The 19,523-nt window shown below is 44.1% G+C and overlaps 1 protein-coding gene across 1 annotated transcript in view; it reads right to left on the bottom strand.

Annotated features, from left to right (window-relative positions):
* ZCWPW1 (zinc finger CW-type and PWWP domain containing 1) overlaps nucleotides 1–19,523 on the bottom strand; it is a 75,592-nt gene that overhangs the window by 6,009 nt on the left and 50,060 nt on the right. The gene's annotated exons all lie outside the window — the stretch shown is intronic.

Here is a 19,523-nt window from a genome sequence, read left to right as displayed (position 1 = left end):
GGTAAAAATTAAAATATCTAACTCGTAATATTGGAGGTAATGTGAACAGTGGTGGGAGTATGTCGTGGTACTGCTTGGAATGTAATTAGGTATAATCTCAAAAAATTCAAATGTATGTATCCCATGACCTACAAATTTCACTTTCAGGTATGTACACTGGAGAAACTCTAGTGTACCCACATGTACCTAAAGAAACATGTAAAAAAATATTTATTGTAGCATTATTTACAATAGCCAAAAATTTAGAATAACTTAAATGTCCATCAAAAGAGAATAGGGGGGATCCCTGGGTGGCTCAGCAGTTTGGCGCCTGTCTTTGGCCCAGGGCGCGATCCTGGAGCCCCGGAATCGAGTCCCACTTGGGGCTCCCGGCATGGAGCCTGCTTCTCCCTCCTCCTGTGTCTCTGCCTCTCTCTCTCTCTATGTCTATCATAAATAAATAAATAAATAAATAAATAAATAAATAAATAAATAAATCTATCTTTTAAAAAAAGAGAGAGAGAATAGATAGGGCAGCCCGGGTGGCTCAGCGGTTTAACACCGCCTTTGGCGCAGGGCCTGATCCTGGAGACCCGGGATCGAGTTCCCCGTTGGGCTCCCTGCACGGAACCTGCTTCTCCCTCTGCCTGTGTCTCTGCCTCTCTCTCTCTCTCTCTCTCTCTCTCTCTCTCTGTCTCTCATGAATAAATAAATAAATAAAATCTTTTAAAAAAAAGAAAGAGAATAGATAAATTGTGGCAAATATTCATAATGAAATATTGATCAGTATTTAAAATGAATGACCTTGTGGTGCCTGAGTGGCTCAGTCAGTTAAGTGTCCGCTTTCAGCTCAGGTCAGGATCCTGGGGTCCTGGGATTAAGCCCCATGTTGGGCTCTCTGCTCAGTGGGGAACCTGCTTCTCCTGCTCCCAGTCCCCCTGCTTGTGCTTGCTCTCTCTGTCAAATTAATAAATAAAATCTTTTAAAAAGTAAAATGAATGACCTAAAGTTCATCTATCAAAATGGATGAGCATCTCAAAGTCATAACATAGAGTTAAAAAGAGTTCTGATCCCGATTCCAATGTGTGTATGGATTTTTCTCAAAACCACCAAGTGATACTCTGACTCCAGCTGAGTGTCCTACAACTCAATGCTGACATATCTACTTGGAATAGTATCATATCCTATAGGTTAAGGGCTCAGCCCAAAAAAACTGCTCACTTCCCCTAATTCATAAGTCACCAGGCTATAGATTGAAGGTTCTCACAACCCTTCTTTAGGTTCCATTAATTTGCTAGAATGGCCCACAGAACTCAGAGAAACATTTTACTTACTAGATCACTGGTTTCTTATAAAAGGATATAACTCAGGAACAGCCAGATGCAAGAGATGCATAAGGCAAACTATGGGGAAGGTGGGTAGAGCTTCCAATCTCTCTCTGAGCAAGCTACTCTCCCTGCACCTCCACCTGTTTACCAACCCAGAGGCTCTCTAAATCCCATCTTTTTGGGCTTTTATGGAGGCTTCATTACCTAGATGTGACTGATTAAGTCTTTGGCCATTGGTAATTGATTCAACCTCTAGCCTTTCTGCCCTCCCCAGAAATAGGGGATAGGTTCATGTGTGGTTCCCCTGAAAACCAGCCCCCATTCTCAGGTACCTTCCAAAAGTCACCTCATTAGCATAAACCCAGTTGTGGAGAGGCGCTTGTTACAAATAACAAGATACTACTTCATTTTTCTTTTCTTTTTTTTATAGTAGGTTCCATGCACAGTGTGGAGTCCAATATGTGGCTTGAATTCATAACCCTGAGAAGAAGGTCTGAGCAGAGATCAGGAGTTGGACACTTAGACTGAGCCACCCAGGTACCCCAAGATACCACTTAATTTTGACCCCTAATGAGTAATACACTTGCACCTGACAGATGTAAACACACCTCCTCTGGAGGAAAGCACTTACACCGGGCTTCAAAACTTCCTACAAAGTCCCAAATAAGATGAAGTATCAATTAAAAAAAAATCAAGCACAACAAAATAAGTGATCATGAGCAAGAGAAGTGCACAGGCAACTGTAGAATCAGATTGTCAAAGACTGCTGATATTAGAATTATCTGACACATCATAAAATAATATATCTATATATCTATATCTAAAGAAAGAAGAGGGATGCCTGGGTGGCTCAGTGGTTGAGCATCTGCCTTCAGCTCAGGGAGTGATCCTGGAGTCGATGTCGAGTCCCACATCGGGCTCCTTGTGTAGAGCCTGCTTCTCCCTTTGCCTGTGTCTCTGTCTCTCTTTCTATCTGTCATGAATAAATAAATAGAATCTTAAAAAAAAAAAAAAGGAAAGAAAAGAATATATCGAAGTATGACAAAACAAGAGAATGTGGAAACAACCAGGCAAACTGGAGGGGTGGGGATGGTGCTGGGGGGAACCACAGACAGAAACTCTAGAAAGGCAAGATGGTGGAGGAGTAGGGTCCCCAAGTCACCTATCCCCACCAACTTACCTAGATAACTTTCAAATCATCATGAAAACCTACAAATTCGACCTGATTTAAAGAAAGAATTAAATTAATTAATTAATTAAATGAGATGCAATCCAAACTGGAGGTCCTAACGATAAAGTTTAACAAGGTAGAAGAACGAGTGAGTGACATAGAAGACAAGTTGATGGTAAGGAAGGAAACTGAGGAAAAAAGAGAAACAACCAAAAGATCATGAGAATAGGTTAAGGGAAATAAATGACAGCCTAAGAAGGAAAAATCTATGTTTAATTGGGGTTCCCAAGGACACCAAAAGGAACAGAGGTCCAGAAAGTGTATTTGAACAAATCATAGCTGAGAACTTCTCTAACTTGGGAAGGGAAACAGGCATTCAGATCCAGGAGATAGAGAAATCCGCCCCCCCCCCCCCCCGCCTAAAATCAGTAAAAACCGCTCAACACCTTGACATTTAATAGTGAAACTTGCAAATTCCAAAGATAAAGAGAAGATCCTTAAAGCAGCAAAAGACAAGAAATCCCTAACATTTATGAGGAGAGGCATTAGGATAACAGCAAACCTCTCCACAGAGACTTGGCAGGCCAGAACCGGCTGGCAGGATATATTCAGGGTCCTAAATGAGAAGAACATGCAGCCAAGAATACTTAATCCAGCAAGGCTCTCATTCAGAATAGAAGGAGAGATAAAGGGCTTCCAAGATAGGCAAAAACTGAAAGAATATGTGACCACCAAACCAGCTCTGCAAGAAATATTAAGGGGGACTCTGTAAAAGAAAGAGGAAGTCCAATGAAACAATCCACAAAAACAGGGACTGAAGAGGTATCATGATGACACTAAATTCATATCTTTCAATAGTAACTCTACGTGAATGGGCTTAATAACCCCGTCGAAAGGCGCAGGGTTTCAGACTGGATAAAAAAGCAAGACCCATCTATTTGCTGTCTACAAGAGACTCATTTTAGACATAAGGACACCTACAGCCTGAAAATAAAAGGTTGGAGAACCATTTACCATTCAAATGGTCCTCAAAAGAAAGCAGGGGTAGCCGTCCTTATATCAGATAAATTAGTTTATCCCAAAGACTGTAGTAAGAGATGAAGAGGGACACTATATCATACTTAAAGGATCTATCCAACAAGAGGACCTAACAATCATGAATATTTATGCCCTGAATGTGGGGCTGCCAAGTATATCAATCAATTAATAACCAAAGTTAAGACATACTTAGATAATAATACACTAATACTTGGTGACTTGAATACACTTTCTACAATCGACAGATCTTCCAAGCACACCATCTCCAAAGAAACAAGAGCTTTAAATGATACACTGGACCAGATGGATTTCACAGATATTTACAGAACTTTACATCCAAATGCAACTGAATACACATTCTTCTCCAGTGCACATGGAACTTTCTCCAGAAAGGACCACATATTGGGGTCACAAATCAGGTCTTAACTGATACCAAAAGATTGGGATCGTCCCTTGCATATTTTCAGGCCATAATGCCTTGAAATTAGAACTAAATCACAAGAAGAAGTTTGGAAGGACCTCAAACACGTAAAGGTTAAGGACCATCCTGCTAAAAGATGAAAGGGTCAACCAGGAAATTAGGGAAGAATTAAAAAGATTCATGGAAACTAATGAGAATGAAGATACAACCATTCAAAATCTTTGGGATGCAGCAAAAGCAGTCCTGAGAGGGAAATACATCGCAATACAAGCATCCATCCAAAAACTGGAAAGAACTCAAATACAAAAGCTAACCTTGCACCTAAAGGAGCTGGAGAAAAAAAAAGCAAATAGATCCTATACCCAGCAGAAGAAGAGAACTAATAAAGATTCGAGCAGAATTCAATGAAATAGAGACCAGAAGAACTGTGGAACAGATTAACAAAACCAGGAGTTGGTTCTTTGAAAGAATTAATAAGATAGATAAACCATTAGCCAGCCTTATTAAAAAGAAGAGAGAAAAGACTCAAATTAATAAAATCATGAATGAGAAAGGAGAGATCACCACCAATACCAAGGAAATACAAACGATCTTAAAAACTTACTATGAGCGGCTATATGCTCATAAATTAGGCAATCTAGAAGAAATGGACGCATTTCTGGAAAATGACAAACTACCAAAACTGGAACAGGAAGAAGTAGAAAACCTGAATAGGCCGATAACCAGGAGGAAACTGAAGCAGTTATCAAAAACCTCCCAAGATACAAAAGTCCAGGGCCAGATGGCTTCCCTGGGGAATTCTATCAAACATTTAAAGAAGAAACCATACCCATTCTACTTGGAAAGCTGTTTGGAAAGATAGAAAGAGATGGAGTACTTCCAGACTCATTCTATGAGGCCAGCATCACCTTAATTCCAAAACCAAACAAAGACCCCACCAAAAAGGAGAATTATAGACCAATATCCCTGATGAACATGGATGCAAAAATTCTCAACAAGATACTAGCCAATAGGATCCAACAATACTAAGAAGATTATTCACCATGACCAAGTGGGATTTATCCCCGGGATGCAAGGCTGGTTCAACACTCGTAAAGCAATCAATGTGATTCATCATATCAGCAAGAGAAAAAATAAGAACCATATGATCCTCTCAATAGATTGCAGAGAAAGCATTTGACAAAATACAGCACCCATTCCTGATCAAAACTCTTCAGAGTGTAGGGATAGAGGGAACGTTCCTCAGCATCTTAAAAGCCATCTACGAAAAGCCCACAGCAAATATCATTCTCAATGGGGAAACACTGGGAGCCTTTCCCCTAAGATCAGGAACAAGACAGGGATGTCCACTCTCACCACTGCTATTCAACATAGTACTGGAAGTCCTAGCCTCAGCAATCAGACAACAAAAAGACATTAAAGGCATTCAAATTGGCAAAGAAGAAGTCAAACTCTCCCTCTTTGCAGATGACATGACACTGTCCGTAGAAAATCCAAAAGCCTCCGCCTCAAGATTGCTAGAACTCATACAGCAATTTGGCAGTGTGGCAGGATACAAAATCAATGCTCAGAAATCAGTGACATTTCTATAGACTAACAATGAGACTGAAGAAAGAGAAATTAAGGAGTCAATCCCATTTACAATTACACCAAAAGCATAAGATACCTAGGAATAAACCTCACCAAAGAGGTAACGGATCTATACCCTAAAAACTACAGAACACTCCTGAAAGAAATGGAGGAAGACACAAAGAGATGGAAAAATATTCCATGCTCATGGACTGGCAGAATTAATATTGTGAAAATGTCAATGTTACCCAGGGCAATTTACACGTTTAATGCAATCCCTATCAAAATACCATGGACTTTCTTCAGAGAGTTGAAACAGATCATCTTAAGATTTGTGTGGAATCAGGAAAGACCCCAAATAGCCAGGGGTCTTTCTTAAAAAGAAAACCATAGCTGGGGGCATCACAATGCCAGATTTCAGGTTGTACTACAAAGCTGTGGTCATCAAGACAGTGTGGTACTGGCACAAAAACAGACACATAAATCAATGGAACAGAATAGAGAACCCAGAAATGGGCCCTCAACTCTATGGTCAACTAATATTTGACAAAGCAGGAAAGACTATCCACTGGAAAAAAGACAGTCTCTTCAATAAGTGGTGCTGGGAAAATTGGACATCCACATGCAGAAGAATGAAACTAGACCACTCTCTTTCACCATACACAAAGATAAACTCCAAATGGACGAAAGATCTAAATGTGAGACAAGATTCCATCAAAATCCTAGAGAAGAACACAGGCAACACCCTTTTTGAACTCGGCCACAGTAACTTCTTGCAAGATACATCCACGAAGGCAAAAGAAACAAAAGCAAAAATGAACTATTGGGACTTCATCAAGATAAGAAGCTTTTGCACAGCAAAGGATACAGTCAACAGAACTAAAAGACAACCTACAGAATGGGAGAAGATATTTGCAAATGACATATCAGATAAAGGGCTAGTTTCCAAGATCTATAAAGAACTTATTAAACTCAACACCAAAGAAACAAACAATCCAGTCATGAAATGGGCAAAAGACATGAACAGAAATTTCACAGAGGAAGACAGACATGGCCAATGAGCACATGAGGAAATGCTCCTCATCACTTGCTATCAGGGAAATACAAATCAAAAACACAATGAGATACCACCTCACACCAGTGAGAATGGGGAAAATTAACAAGGCAGGAAACAACAAATGTTGGAGAGGATGAGGAGAAAGGGAAACCCTCCTGCACTGTTGGTGGGAATGTGAACTGGTGCAGCCACTCTGGAAAACTGTGTGGAGGTTCCTCAAAGAGTTAAAAATAGATCTGCCCTATGACCCAGCAATTGCACTGCTGGGGATTTACCCCAAAGATACAGATTCAATGAAACGCCGGGACACCTGCACCCCAATGTTTATAGCAGCAATGTCCACCATAACCAAACTGTGGAAGGAGCATCGGTGTCCATCGAAAGACGAATGGACAAAGAAGATGTGGTTTATGTATACAATGGAATATTCCTCAGCCGTTAGAAATGACGAATACCCACCATTTGCTTCGACATGGTTGGAACTGGAGGGTATTATTCTGAGTGAAGTAAGTCAATTGGAGAAGGACAAACATTATATGGTCTCATTCATTTGGGGAATATAAAAAATAGTGAAAGGGAATAAAGAGGTAAAGGAGAGAAAATGAGTGGGAAAAATCAGAGAGGCTGACAGAACATGAGAGACTCCTAACTCTGGGAAACGAACAAGGGGTGGTGGAAAGGGAGGTGGGCGGGGGGTTGGGGTGACTGGGTGACAGGCACTGAGGGGGGCACTTGACGGGATGAGCACTGGGTGTTATGCTATATGTTAGCAAATCTAATTCCAATAAAAAATATACAAAAAAAGAAACTCTAGAAATATATAATATAAAAATTAGAATAAAAAAGTAAGTGGATAGGGACAGCTGGGTGGCTCAGTTGGTTAAGCATCTACCTTCAGCTCAGGTCATGATCCCAGCGTTCTGGGATCCCATGACCCCTTCTCAGCAAGGAGTCTGCTTCTCTCTCTGCCTGCTGCTCCCCCTACTTGTGCTCTCTCTATATATACATGACAAATAAAATTTAAAAAAAAAAGTAAGTGGGTAAATTAAATAGCAAATTAGATACAGCAAGAGATAAAATTACTAGATGAGCCTAAGACAGATCCAGAGATATACCAGAATGCAGTATGGAAACAATAAGATGAAAAATATGAAGAAAAAAATTAAACATGAAAGATAGTAAGAAAGTTGGATGTGTCTAATAATATGAACTTCAGAAGGAAAGACTGAAAAATTGGGGGAAAAAAGCAATATTTGAAGAGACAATGGTTAGGATTTTCTAGTATTTATTCAGGAAGCCCAGTAAATTCAAAGCATAATAAATAAGAAGTCCATAACCAGAAACATACTGGTAAAACAACAAAATACAAAAAACAGAGAGAGGATGCTAATAGCAGGCAAAAATGAAAAGCAGAAACAAAACAGTATCTATGGCATAGCCACAAGTATACAGCTAACTTCTCAATGGAACCCAAAAGATAGTGCAATGTTGTCTTTGAACTGTAAAGAAAAAATCATGCCCGCCTGGAATTATACACTCAGGTAAATTATTTTTAAGAACATTGGAAAAATAAAGGCATTTTCAGACAAAATAAAAGTACCAGAAAGAAGTAAAGTCTGAGGTACACAAGGTGGGGGGGGGGGGTGGAGAAAGAAGCATGTCAGTAAATCAAAACATATTGAGCGCATCAAACGGCAACAACAATGCTTAGTTTGTGGGATTTAAAATATCAAGGTAGGCATCCCAGTGCTGGTTATAATGGGAAAAAGTAACACTTTATCTCATGTCTCCATGGGTTATGATGAAAACCCTGGACAGAGTACACAAAGCAAATAAGGGAGGACTGAAAAGTCAGACTGGAGAGAGAAATGTAGACTCAAGGAAAGATATGGCAGTAAGTTGATGGTTTTCTTTGTTTTTATTTTTTTATCAGCTGTATCTCCAGCTCACACTCAAGAGCATCCCAGATCCCAGAACCACATAGTGGGCACAGGGAGAAAAAGCTCCAAGAGAAACTTTTTCTGGTCTAGGAAATAGGACAGGGAGAGTAGGGGAGGGAAATCCTGTTTTTTATTTTTAATCTTACCCAAGCCTGCCCTGAGGCAATTTCCTGTCCCAAAGAGGTACTCTCAGGGCATTAATGGCAGCATGGCAGCAGCAGAAAGGACTACATTGACCTCAAGAAACCAGGAGACTAATCAGAGAGGAAGACAAACCATGAGAGACTCCTAACTCTGGGAAACAAAGTTTTGCAGAAGGTCAGGGGATGAGGTGACTGGTTGACGGGCACTAAGGAGGAACTTGATGGGATGAGCACTGGATGTTCTACTATGTTAGCAAATTGAATTCAAATTTTTTTTAAAAAAGAAGAAACCAAGAGACAGAGAAAAAAACCCCTTCACCTAACAGAAACTGGCAAAAGGAAAAGAGTGTGGGGGGAATCCCTCTCTTTTTCTCTTCCTTTTCTCTCACTGCTTTCCCTTAGAGGCAGTTGCAGTCACAAGAAGTACATGACAAGAAGTACAAGAGGAAACTAAAAGCTTGGCCTTCTATCTTTTTTTTTTTTTTAAGATTTTATTTATTTATTCATGACAGACACAGAGAGAGAGAGAGAGAGAGAGAGGCAGAGACACGGGCAGAGGGAGAAGCAGGCTCCATGCAGGGAGCCTGATGTGGGACGTGATCCCGGGTCTCCAGGATCAGGCCCTGGGCTAAAGGCGGCGCTAAAACGCTGAGCCACCTGGGCTGCCCTTGGCCTTCTATCTTTACAAGGAGGAAGCTTGAAAGGGATCCTCAGCTACATAGGAAGCCCCAAGCCCACCTCCAAGATACACATACATGGAACTGATCACAGAAAACATACCACAGGCTTTGAGAACTAAACTGTGATGTTGATCCCACACTGGTCTCAGAATGACCCATGGGCAGTGGACAGGGAAGGAGGGGATAGAGGAGGATGGGCAGGGGGATTGGGAGGGTGAGATGCATATGCAAGACAGATCCAAACACCACAGCCAAGTTTTTAAATGGCATTGGGGGACACCTGGGTGGCTCAGCAGTCTGGCTTTGGCTGAGGTCGTGATCCTGGGGTCCTGGGATGAGTTCTACATTGGGCTCCTCCCAGGGAGTCTCCTTCTCCCTCTGCCTATGACTCTGCCTCTCTCTGTGTGACTCTCATGAATAAATAAATAAAATCTTTAAAAAAAAAAAAAGAATTGTACCAATTGCTGCCTAAGAGAGTAGTTTTTCCATATGGAATTGATAAAACACAACTACCTCAGAACTACGATTTAAGACGACAGTTTCTCTAATGTGGCATTATTATCAATACAAAACAAATTATATGAGGATAATGATTATAACATATCTAGTGATTTTACTGAGAAGTTAAAAACTATGTTTTGCAACACACACATATATATAATACTTGAAGAATTCCACATGTCAGGGCAGCCTAGGTGGCTCAGCAGTTTAGCGCCACCTTCAGCCCAGGGCCTGATCCTGGAGATCTGGGGTCCTGTCCCACACTGGGCTTCCTGCATAGAGCCTGCTTCTCCCTCTGCCTGTGTCTCCACCTCTGTGTGTGTGTGTGTCTCTCATGAATAAATAAATAAAATCTTAAAAGAAAAGAAGAATTCCACATGTCTTTAAAAGTCCTGCAAATATCTCCAACCCAAAACAGAACATCCAGGATCATGTAATGATAATTAGTTCAGTTGTTTTTGTTTTGCTAACCATCATTTGTATAAAAACACATTTCTCAAACTTGTATTAGGAAGGTATACTTCTCAGAACGGAGACGTATTATTTGGCAGATTATGATAACTTCAATATTTTGACATAAGGCATGGGCATGGGTTGTGCTCTGACCCGGATCTCACAATCAATAGGGACAAACCCATCATCTAAAAAAAAAGGTGACCCCACCCACAGGGAACCTGACCACAGCCCTGCACAGCGCACCCCCCCACCCAGCCAGAGGGACCCGAGGTGCTCCTATGTGACCTCAGTCTCCTCCCTCCCCCTGATCAGGATCCTGCCACTGCCCCCGTTGGCTGAGCACAAGGGGGCATCAGTCCATCAAGCCCAGGATGAGCAGGGGGCACCAGTGCTCACGTGGGTGTGGAGGAAGAATGGGCCCCCGAGGTCCAACAGGAGGGCTTGTGCCCTGCTTTGCTACAGGAAGCCCAACTCTGAGCGATGCCCCTGTGATTTTGGCATCTTCTCCGCCTTTACTTTTTAATTGGCTTTCTTGAGCAATTCATGAACCAGCAGCAGCCCATCCAGCACAAACAGAGATGCTCCCTCTTCTCTGCCTTCACAAACAACACTCACCAGTTTGTACCGAGGAGCGTCGCCTTTTGCTTATATGGAATAATTATTTTTTCAAAGGGACCACAAGTCCCATGTCAGACTGTGCTGGGGACAGGACTGCAGGTGGGGTGACTTGCAGTTTTCAGCTACCATGCCCAGACTCTGGAGAAGCCTCTTCCTCCTGGGTCCTTGCTGCGGTCGCCTCTCCACGCACTCGACTCAGATGCAAGTACTCTCTCTCTCTCTCTCTCTCTCTCTCTCTCTCTCTCTGGGTCTCACCCTTGTCACACGCTTGTGTTGTCCCCAGGCATGTTCCTTAACCACTTCCTCCCAGTTTTTGACCCTCCAGTGAACACCCAGGGCCCTGATCCACTCTGTCTGAGCTGGGAATGCAGTGAAGCCAGTCTTCACGCTGGAAGGCAGCCTGGGAAGGAGGGATTGTGAGGTGCCTGACAGGCCTAGGCCCCCGGACACCCCTGGCCACAACCCTGCTGACACCTTGAGTTTGGACCTCTGGCCTCCAGAACTGTGAGGGAATACATGTCTGCTGTTTCGCTACAACCACACAAGGACCACAGGCTGGTGACATGTAATGACAAGGACTTCTGGGGCTGACACCAACTACACCCCACTTCAGCTGAGATCCATTTCCCAATTCAAGCCCTGTAAGCACATGCTCAGTCCAAATAACAAAAACCATTTACAATAAAGGAAGGAAAAGAGAGGAAGAGGACTTATGTGTCAATCATAACTCATCTTAAATTAGAATTCTGTGAAATGCGCATAGACAAAATCATTTCATGGCTTTTTCTTCTAAATTTGCTAAGGCACCTGATGATCACCAAGGAAGCCAAAAAGGGAAGCGTGCTAGAGCTGATTGTTACACTCTGGGGAATGTTGTGGGCACTTTTTCAACACAGCCATTATTAAAAATTAAATATGTGCCCAACACTATACTTCTACCTAATGCCACTGAACTGTATACTTAAAAATGGTTAAAATGGTAAATTTTTGTTAGGTACACATTATCACAATAAAAAGAATTTTAATCGAGAAAAATTAAATATAAACTCACAATGAATTATATTACAAAGGAAGGAAGCTTATCCCTCCCTACTTATTTTACCACATACTACTCGGATCTGTGCTATTGAGCTTGTTCATGCTACTGTGTGTGCACAGTGGGAATAATGGATCAGCACCTGCTGCTGTGCATCTCTTCTTGGCTCAAATGCGGTGAATTCACACTGGGAGTTGTAGTAGTCTGCTCAGATTGCCCTAATGAAGTGCCACAGACCCGGGGGCTCTCGGTTCTGGAGTCTGGGAAAGTCCCAGATCAAGGTGTGGGCAGGGAAGGGTATGTTGTGAGCTCAAGCCTGTGGCTTGTAGGCAGCACCATCTTGCTATATGTTCACAAGGTCTTGCCTCAGAGTATGTGCTTGGAGGAGGAAGGCAGGGAGAGGGAGAGACAGAGAGAGACCGAGAGAAAGAGAGAGAGCGAGAGAGCGAGAGCACTCTGCTGTCACTTCCTATAAGGACCCTGATCCTATAGGATCAGCCCTGCATCCCTGTGACTCCTTTAAGCTGCATTGTTTCCTTAGGGGCACCATCTCTGAATCCAGCCCCACTGGGGGTTAGGGCTTCAACATGTAAATTTGGGGGTGGACGTGAGACAGAAACCTTTGGGCCTCACAAGAGTTGTTAACTCGATACCGTGGGAGTTTTTACACCATGGAAATTGGCAAGTGCTCTGATTGGGGCTTCATTTCTGGAGAGCTGTTTTGCAACATATACAGCCCTCCACTACTCGAGGGGAAGGGCAGACCAGGGTCTCCTCTGTGAGCATCCTCTCTCCTCCCAACCTGGGAGCTCAGCAAGGTCGAGGGTCAGCCCACGACCTCCAGGTCTCTGCCCGCTGCTGTCATCTCCTAGCAGCTCAGTGGACATGTGTCAGGTTGGCTGGGAGCTGGAATGTAGCCAGGGGCCATGAGGAGGAGGCTGAGAGGTGAGGAAGTCTCGGTCACAGGACACATGAAATGTGTGAATGTGACAGAGGCAGACTCCCCAGAAGGCAAGCTCTGGGTCAGAATGCTGGGCAGATGCCTTCCCTTCCCGGAGCCTGTTTTCTCATCTGGAAAGTGGGGACAACAGCCACCTCCCTTAGAGGGTCCGAGTGGAGACCAAATGAGCCAACAGAGAAAACACTGCACATTGGCTGGAATGCTACCTGGATCCTCATCACGTGACACCCACCCTTTAAAGATAAAGACCTCTCTGCATTCTCTGTCCACACCAGTCAGCCCTGCCCGCCTTGTGCACGATGCCGGGTGACGGGGACCCCCAGCTCTGTGAGCCAGTCAGCCCTCAAGCATCTCCCTGTGTAGCAGGAAGACAACCTGTGAAAGGGAACCTGGCTGTTAAGGTGGCCCAGAGGCCTGTTGACTGCTGTAACTGCGTGGGGAAGTGTCACTGTGCACGGGCACAGACCCAACACCACAGCAGATATTTACTGGCGATGTGACCTGACGTGATGTTCATGACCTCCCTCAGGACCTCAGTTTCCTCCTGTAAGATGAGGACTCTTATAGACCCTGCCTGCCTCCTGAGATCTGGGGAGACTTAACTACAATTTTAAAATATAATTTTATTTGGATTAGTTTGAATCAGGTATGGTAAGACACAAAGACACAGAGATGATGGTTATGAAATAAGAATTTATACTATCAGATCCCTAGAAACAGGAGGCATGAATTCCACGTGGGGCCATGTCGGGAGGCGCTACGGTCACCCAGGAGGATGAGGAAGCAAAGGGAAAATATGGGCAAGAACCTTTATCATAGAGACTGTGGAAAAGACTACACAAAGCAGGATAAGCGAGCTGAGCACTGACCAGCGGGAATAATGTCAGCAGCTTCTGAGGATGAGGAGCTGCCCTGGGGAGAATGGGATAGAGGAATATTGCCCTCCTGGAGCATAAGAGCCAGATAGCAGAGGTGGTTTGGAGTGTGGGCTCTGGACTGGTTGGTGTGCGTAGGAAAGGCGTGCTCCTGGGCGTGTCTTTGCTATCTCTAGGACTGGCTAGACTGCGAGGGACAATGTCTCCCTGGCCAGTGAGACCCCAGGTGTCAAAGCATCAAGAATACAGCAAGTATGGGACAGCTGGGTGGCTCAGTGGTTGAGCATCTGCCTTTGGCTCAGGGTGTAGTCTCGGAGTCCATGGATCGAGTCTCACATTGGGCTCCCCTTGAGGAGCCCGCCTCTCCCTCTGCCTATGTCTCTGCTTCTCTCTGTGTCTCTCATGAATAAATAAATAAAATCTTTTTTTTTTTTTTTTTTTAAAAAAGGAGAACACAGCAAGTAAGCAAAAGTCCCAGCACCCAGTGAGCGGGAGGTGGCATCCCCTCTTCCTACTTGCTTCACATGGGTGAGTCTTCCCTTCCCAGCTGGGCTCTGGAGGGCTCACTGCATGCCTGCCCTCAAACAGGGCAAGGCAAACCCTCCCTGGACCCGTAACCCCTCCTCCAGATGGAAAACAAGAGGAAGTAAACAGAGTGCTGATGTCAGGAGCAGCACACAGGCAGACCATGGGGAAGGGCAGACACCAAGATCTGGCCCCCGGTTTCTCCTCCTTCCTTGTTCTCAGAAACCCATCATCATCTTCCCATACCTCCCGTGACCTGCTTCTGGGCCCCAGAGCTTGACCAGTGGCCTGACGAAAGCAGCACTGATGAATGGCCTTCTTAGGAAGGGCTGTGGAGAGAGGAGATGGGGAGGTTAAGCTGCTGGGGGAGCTGGGAAGAAGGCCAGTCTGTTGGGAAAGCACCAAGTTGACAAGGGACACAGACCTGAGCATTGTCCACACTCTAGACCTGCCAGGTAGTAGGAACTGGAGTGAGTGAGGGGACCCCCTCTGAGCCTTTCTTTCTTCCTTGGTTGGGTGGAAATAAAATTCCTTTATCTCACAGGATTGCCCTGAAAAGGAAAAGTAACAGACAAGAGGGGTCCTCAAAGTCAGTGTCCTTGGGGATTCCTGGGTGACTCGGCGGTTTAGCGCCTGCCTTTTGCCCAGGGCATGATCCTGGAGTCCCGGGATTGAGTCCCACATTGGGCTCCCTGCATGGAGCCTTCTTCTCCCTCTGCCTGTGTCTCTGCCTCTCTCTGTGTGTGTTTATCTCTCATGAATAAATAAATAAAAGCTTTAAAAAAAAAAAAAAGTCAGTGTCCTTGCCCCAGGGCAGTGGTTCTCAAACTTCAACAGGGTGAGGTGGAGCCTGAGACTTTTCATTTTCACAACTTCCCACTTTCTGCTGCTCCACACCCTGATACCTGTGAGCGGCATATATATGAGGAATATGTGTGGGTACCTGTAGGAGGTGTTTAACTTTTTAAGGAATGGCGTGAATAGTCGTACCTCTTTACGTTCCCACCAGCCCCGTGTGACATTTCCAGTTGCTCCATATCCTTGCCAACACTTAGCGTACTAACTGCTGGTCTTTCCATTTAAGCCCTTACCAGATGGATGATGTGATCTCGCTGTGGTTTCATTCACATTTCCCTAATGACTAATGCTGTTACACATCTTTTCAAGTGGTTGTTAACTATATGTCTTCTTTGACAAAGTATCTATTCAGATCTTTAGCTCATGTTTTCAATTAGGATTTTTTTCTCAAATTTTGAGGGTTCTTTGTATATTTGGGATACAAATCCTTTGTCAGTTATGTGATCTGCCAATATTGTCTCCTAATCTATAGCTTCTCCTTTCATTTTCTCGATAGTATCTTTTGGAGAACAGATTTCATATCGAGGGGCTCTAATTTGTCAATATTTTCTTCAATGCTTTTGGTGCTGGATCTAAGAAATCTCTAACTAACCCAAAGTCACAAAGATTTTCTCTCTTTTTTTTCTTGAGGTATATAATTTTAGGACTTACATTAGACTGTATTTCAAGTTAATTTTATATATAGTGCAAAATATGAATGGAAGTTCATTTTCTGTATATAAATATTCATTTGTTCCAGTTGAGAAAACTATAATTGCTCCACTGAATTGCCTTTGCATCTTTGGTAGAAATAAATTGACCACATGATAGTGAGTCTCTTCTGTACTCCGTTTTGTTTTGTTTTGTTTGTTTGTTTGTTTTATTATTATTTATGATAGTCACAGAGAGAGAGAGAGAGAGAGAGAGAGAGAGGCAAAGACACAGGCAGAGGGAGAAGCAGGCTCCATGCACCTGGAGCCTGATGTGGGATTCGATCCCGGGTCTCCGGGATCGCGCCCTGGGCCAAAGGCAGGCGCCAAACCGCTGCGCCACCCAGGGATCCCTGTACTCTGTTCTATTCCATTGATCTGCCTGTCTTGACACCAATACATCTTGATTACAGTAGCTTTATAATAAGTCTTAAAGTCAAGTAGTGTAAATCCTCCAGCTTTGTTCTTTGATTTCAGTTTTTTGGCCCTTCTACAATCTTTGAACTCCTATAGGAATTTTAGAAGTGGCTTGGCAATTTCTACAAAATAGCCTACTGGGGTTTTGATGGAGATTGTGTTATATAAACATATTATTTTGGGGAGAGTTGAAGAGTATTTTTTTTTTTAGTTGAAGAGTATTGAATACTGTTCATACTTATGCATGAAATCTCCATTCATTAATCTTTAATTTCTCTCAGTAATGCCTTACAGTTTCAGATCTTGCACATCTACTGTTGTGTTTATTTCTAAGTATTTCATATTTTTAAATTATTGTAAGTGGTACTGTTTTCATTTGACTTCCATTTTTTGTCATTAGTATATAGAAAAACAATTGATTTCTGTGTATTGTCCTTGTATCCTGTGACATAACTTAAATCACTTATATAGTTCTAGTAGCTTTTCTATCAATTCCATTGGATCTTCTACATAAACAATCAAGTCATCTGTTTTTCCTTCTTTCTCTGTTTTCAAGAGTGTTTCCTTCTTCTTTCCAATCTGGATACCTTTGGGCTCAATTTTTAGACTCACAGAGTTTTAATTTGTACAAGTGACTGAGTAATGACACAGAGAGAGTAATGACACAGAAAGGTTTTTATAACTGACATGTCCTGTAGGGAAGGAAAATGCCATGCCATTGAGAGCCACCTGGGGAAGCACTAGAGGAGGCAGAGGCAAGACCAAGGGGAAGGCATAGACCACAGCCTTTAGTGTTTTCCCCTGGCAAGATAAGGCAAGGAAGGGGAAACAGCTTAGGATTGGCTAGTTTGATTAATTCCAGTGGGCTTTGGGTTATAGGTGCTATCTCTAGGTGTCTGTCACCTAGCATAGGGTTGACTCAGGGCAGAGGAAATATAGGCTTAGTTTGTGAGAGTTAGATAAAGGAGGTGGTTTAGAGTATGGGCCCTGGAGAGGTTACTTTGCATAGGAAAGACATCCTCCTAGGAATGCCCTTTGCTATATCTAAGAATAGGCTAGCCTTGGTAGGGGCCATCTCTCCCTAGTCAGCAAGGCCACAAGTGTCAGAGCATCAAGAATGCAGAAAAATTTATAAAAGTAATTAGTACAATTATCTTGTGATGAATGAATGCCAAATACAGAAACACAGACTCTAAGAAAACAGAGAACACTTATTTGTCTTGCCTTATTGCATGGGCTAGAGCCTCCACTACAATCAATGGAGGCAGTGAGACCAGACATCTTTGTTTTACTCCTGGTCTTGGGGGGAAAGCAGGAGCAAGGTGAGGTATCCTGGAGGGGAAAGAGACGACAGTAGTGATGGATGCGGCCATGAGGAAGGGAGAAAAAAACTTAGGAAAACATGGGGGAAGATCTAAGGTGGTATTCTTAAAATATGGTCCATGGCTCATGGCCTTCACTTTGGCCCCATTCCTGATCATACAGCTTCTGACCCCTCCCCCATGCCCACCCTCTGGGCTAGAGAGCTGCATTTAGGTTCTGCCCATCTATGAATCAAGACTCTAGGTCCTCATCCTCCAGAAGTTCCTTCTGTGAGTAGAGCCACAGCTCAAGGCTTATTACTGGGCCCTCTCAATGCTGTTGGGAGAAGGCAAAATGAATAAACCCAAGGACCATATAACATCTATGAGCAGAAATCATGCATCACAATTCTTAGCATCATGGGGATCCAACTGGGGTCCAGGAGCTTGCACAGGACATGAAATGTGCAGCTTGCATCTAGGGAGACAGCATGTGGGAGCAGTGGGGCCCGAGGCACCAAGACAGCAGGCAATCTGCCAAAGTTTTTCTAGTAAACATATGTATTTAGTAAACATGCCATGCTGGGCTGGGGCACCTCCTAGTGGCATCTAGCCCCTCCTTGGGCATCCTCACAAAGTGGAGACTGTCCAGCCAGGTCCCACAGCTAGTGAGACAAGGGAGAAATTGAACGCAGGTGTCACCCCTCAGACAGGGCAGGCTACCTTCTAGAGGAGCTGCCAAAAAGGCAGTTGGTCCCTTACTCTTTCTTCTGTCCACCTTCCCAGCGGTTACCAAGCACCTTCCACAGCCCAGAGGACTCTAGGACATTGAGACTCCGTTGTTGTTGTTGTTGTTGTTGTTGTTGTTGTTGTTGTTGTTGTTATGATAGTCACACAGGGAGAGAGAGAGAGGCAGAGACACAGGCAGAGGGAGAAGCAGGCTCCATGCACCGGGAGCCCGACGTGGGATTCGATCCAGGGTCTCCAGGATCACGCCCTGGGCCAAAGGCAGGCGCCAAACCACTGCGCCACCCAGGGATCCCGAGGCTCCATTTCTTAATGGTACCTCAGTTTCCTGTTGGTGAAAATACATCCACCACACAATGTCGCAAAGATGAAAATGAGGCAATCATACTTTAGGTCCTGGCTTAGATGAAAGGATCCCATGAAAATGCAGAACCTCTCTTCTTGGGCCTATGAGGAAGTGTGAGAAAATGAAACACAGGGAGAGGCCAGAGGCTGCCTAGCAGGTCTGGGGAGAAGCATGGAAGAAAACTATGAGGATTGAGGAAGAAACAGAAAAGGAGAAAGAAGTCGGTCTTCTTGCTTCCACCTCCAGAAGACTAGGCCACTTCCTGTGATGAAATCACCCTCTGCCACCCCCACCATCTACTCAGTAGGCCAACACCAACCTCATCCTGGGGAGCGAGGGAGCAGAACCTCCCCAAACCAGCCAGGGACACCAAAGTCCCAGCCCCATTCTCTCACTCCCACCCACCAACAGTCACAAGGTGGCAGAGCCCTTCATTGAGATGGTCCAGGGACTGTCACCAGAGTGACTCATTACTGCTCTGGGCCTTATATCCCTCCTGTTCAAGGAAGGCTCCAGATTAGCCAGGGCTCTCACAGTTGTGGAGGCAATCACATAAGCAGCATTATAAAAATATAGCCTCCTGGGGCCCACCCCCCCAGAACTATGGTCCTGGGAACTGAGGCCCAGAGGTCTTGTGGTACAACCAGGCAGAAGCATCCAAAAGAAGCAGAACACTCTGTGGACTCAATGAGACTGGAGTTTGAGTCCTGGTCCTACCACCTGAGAGTCATGCGATCTGGGGCAGGGCTTCTCTGAGCCCTTGGTCTCATCTGTAGAGTAGGGGACAGAGGGACCTCCAGATCCAGTCTTGCATCCTGGGGGTCAAGGAGTGGCCTCCAGAAGGCACCCCCCTCACCTCTTAACCCC

Source organism: Canis lupus, chromosome 6 (assembly GCF_003254725.2).
Source record: "Canis lupus dingo isolate Sandy chromosome 6, ASM325472v2, whole genome shotgun sequence".
In the NCBI taxonomy this organism is placed as follows: Eukaryota; Metazoa; Chordata; class Mammalia; order Carnivora; family Canidae; genus Canis; species Canis lupus.
This window is presented reverse-complemented; position numbering and strand designations above follow the sequence as displayed.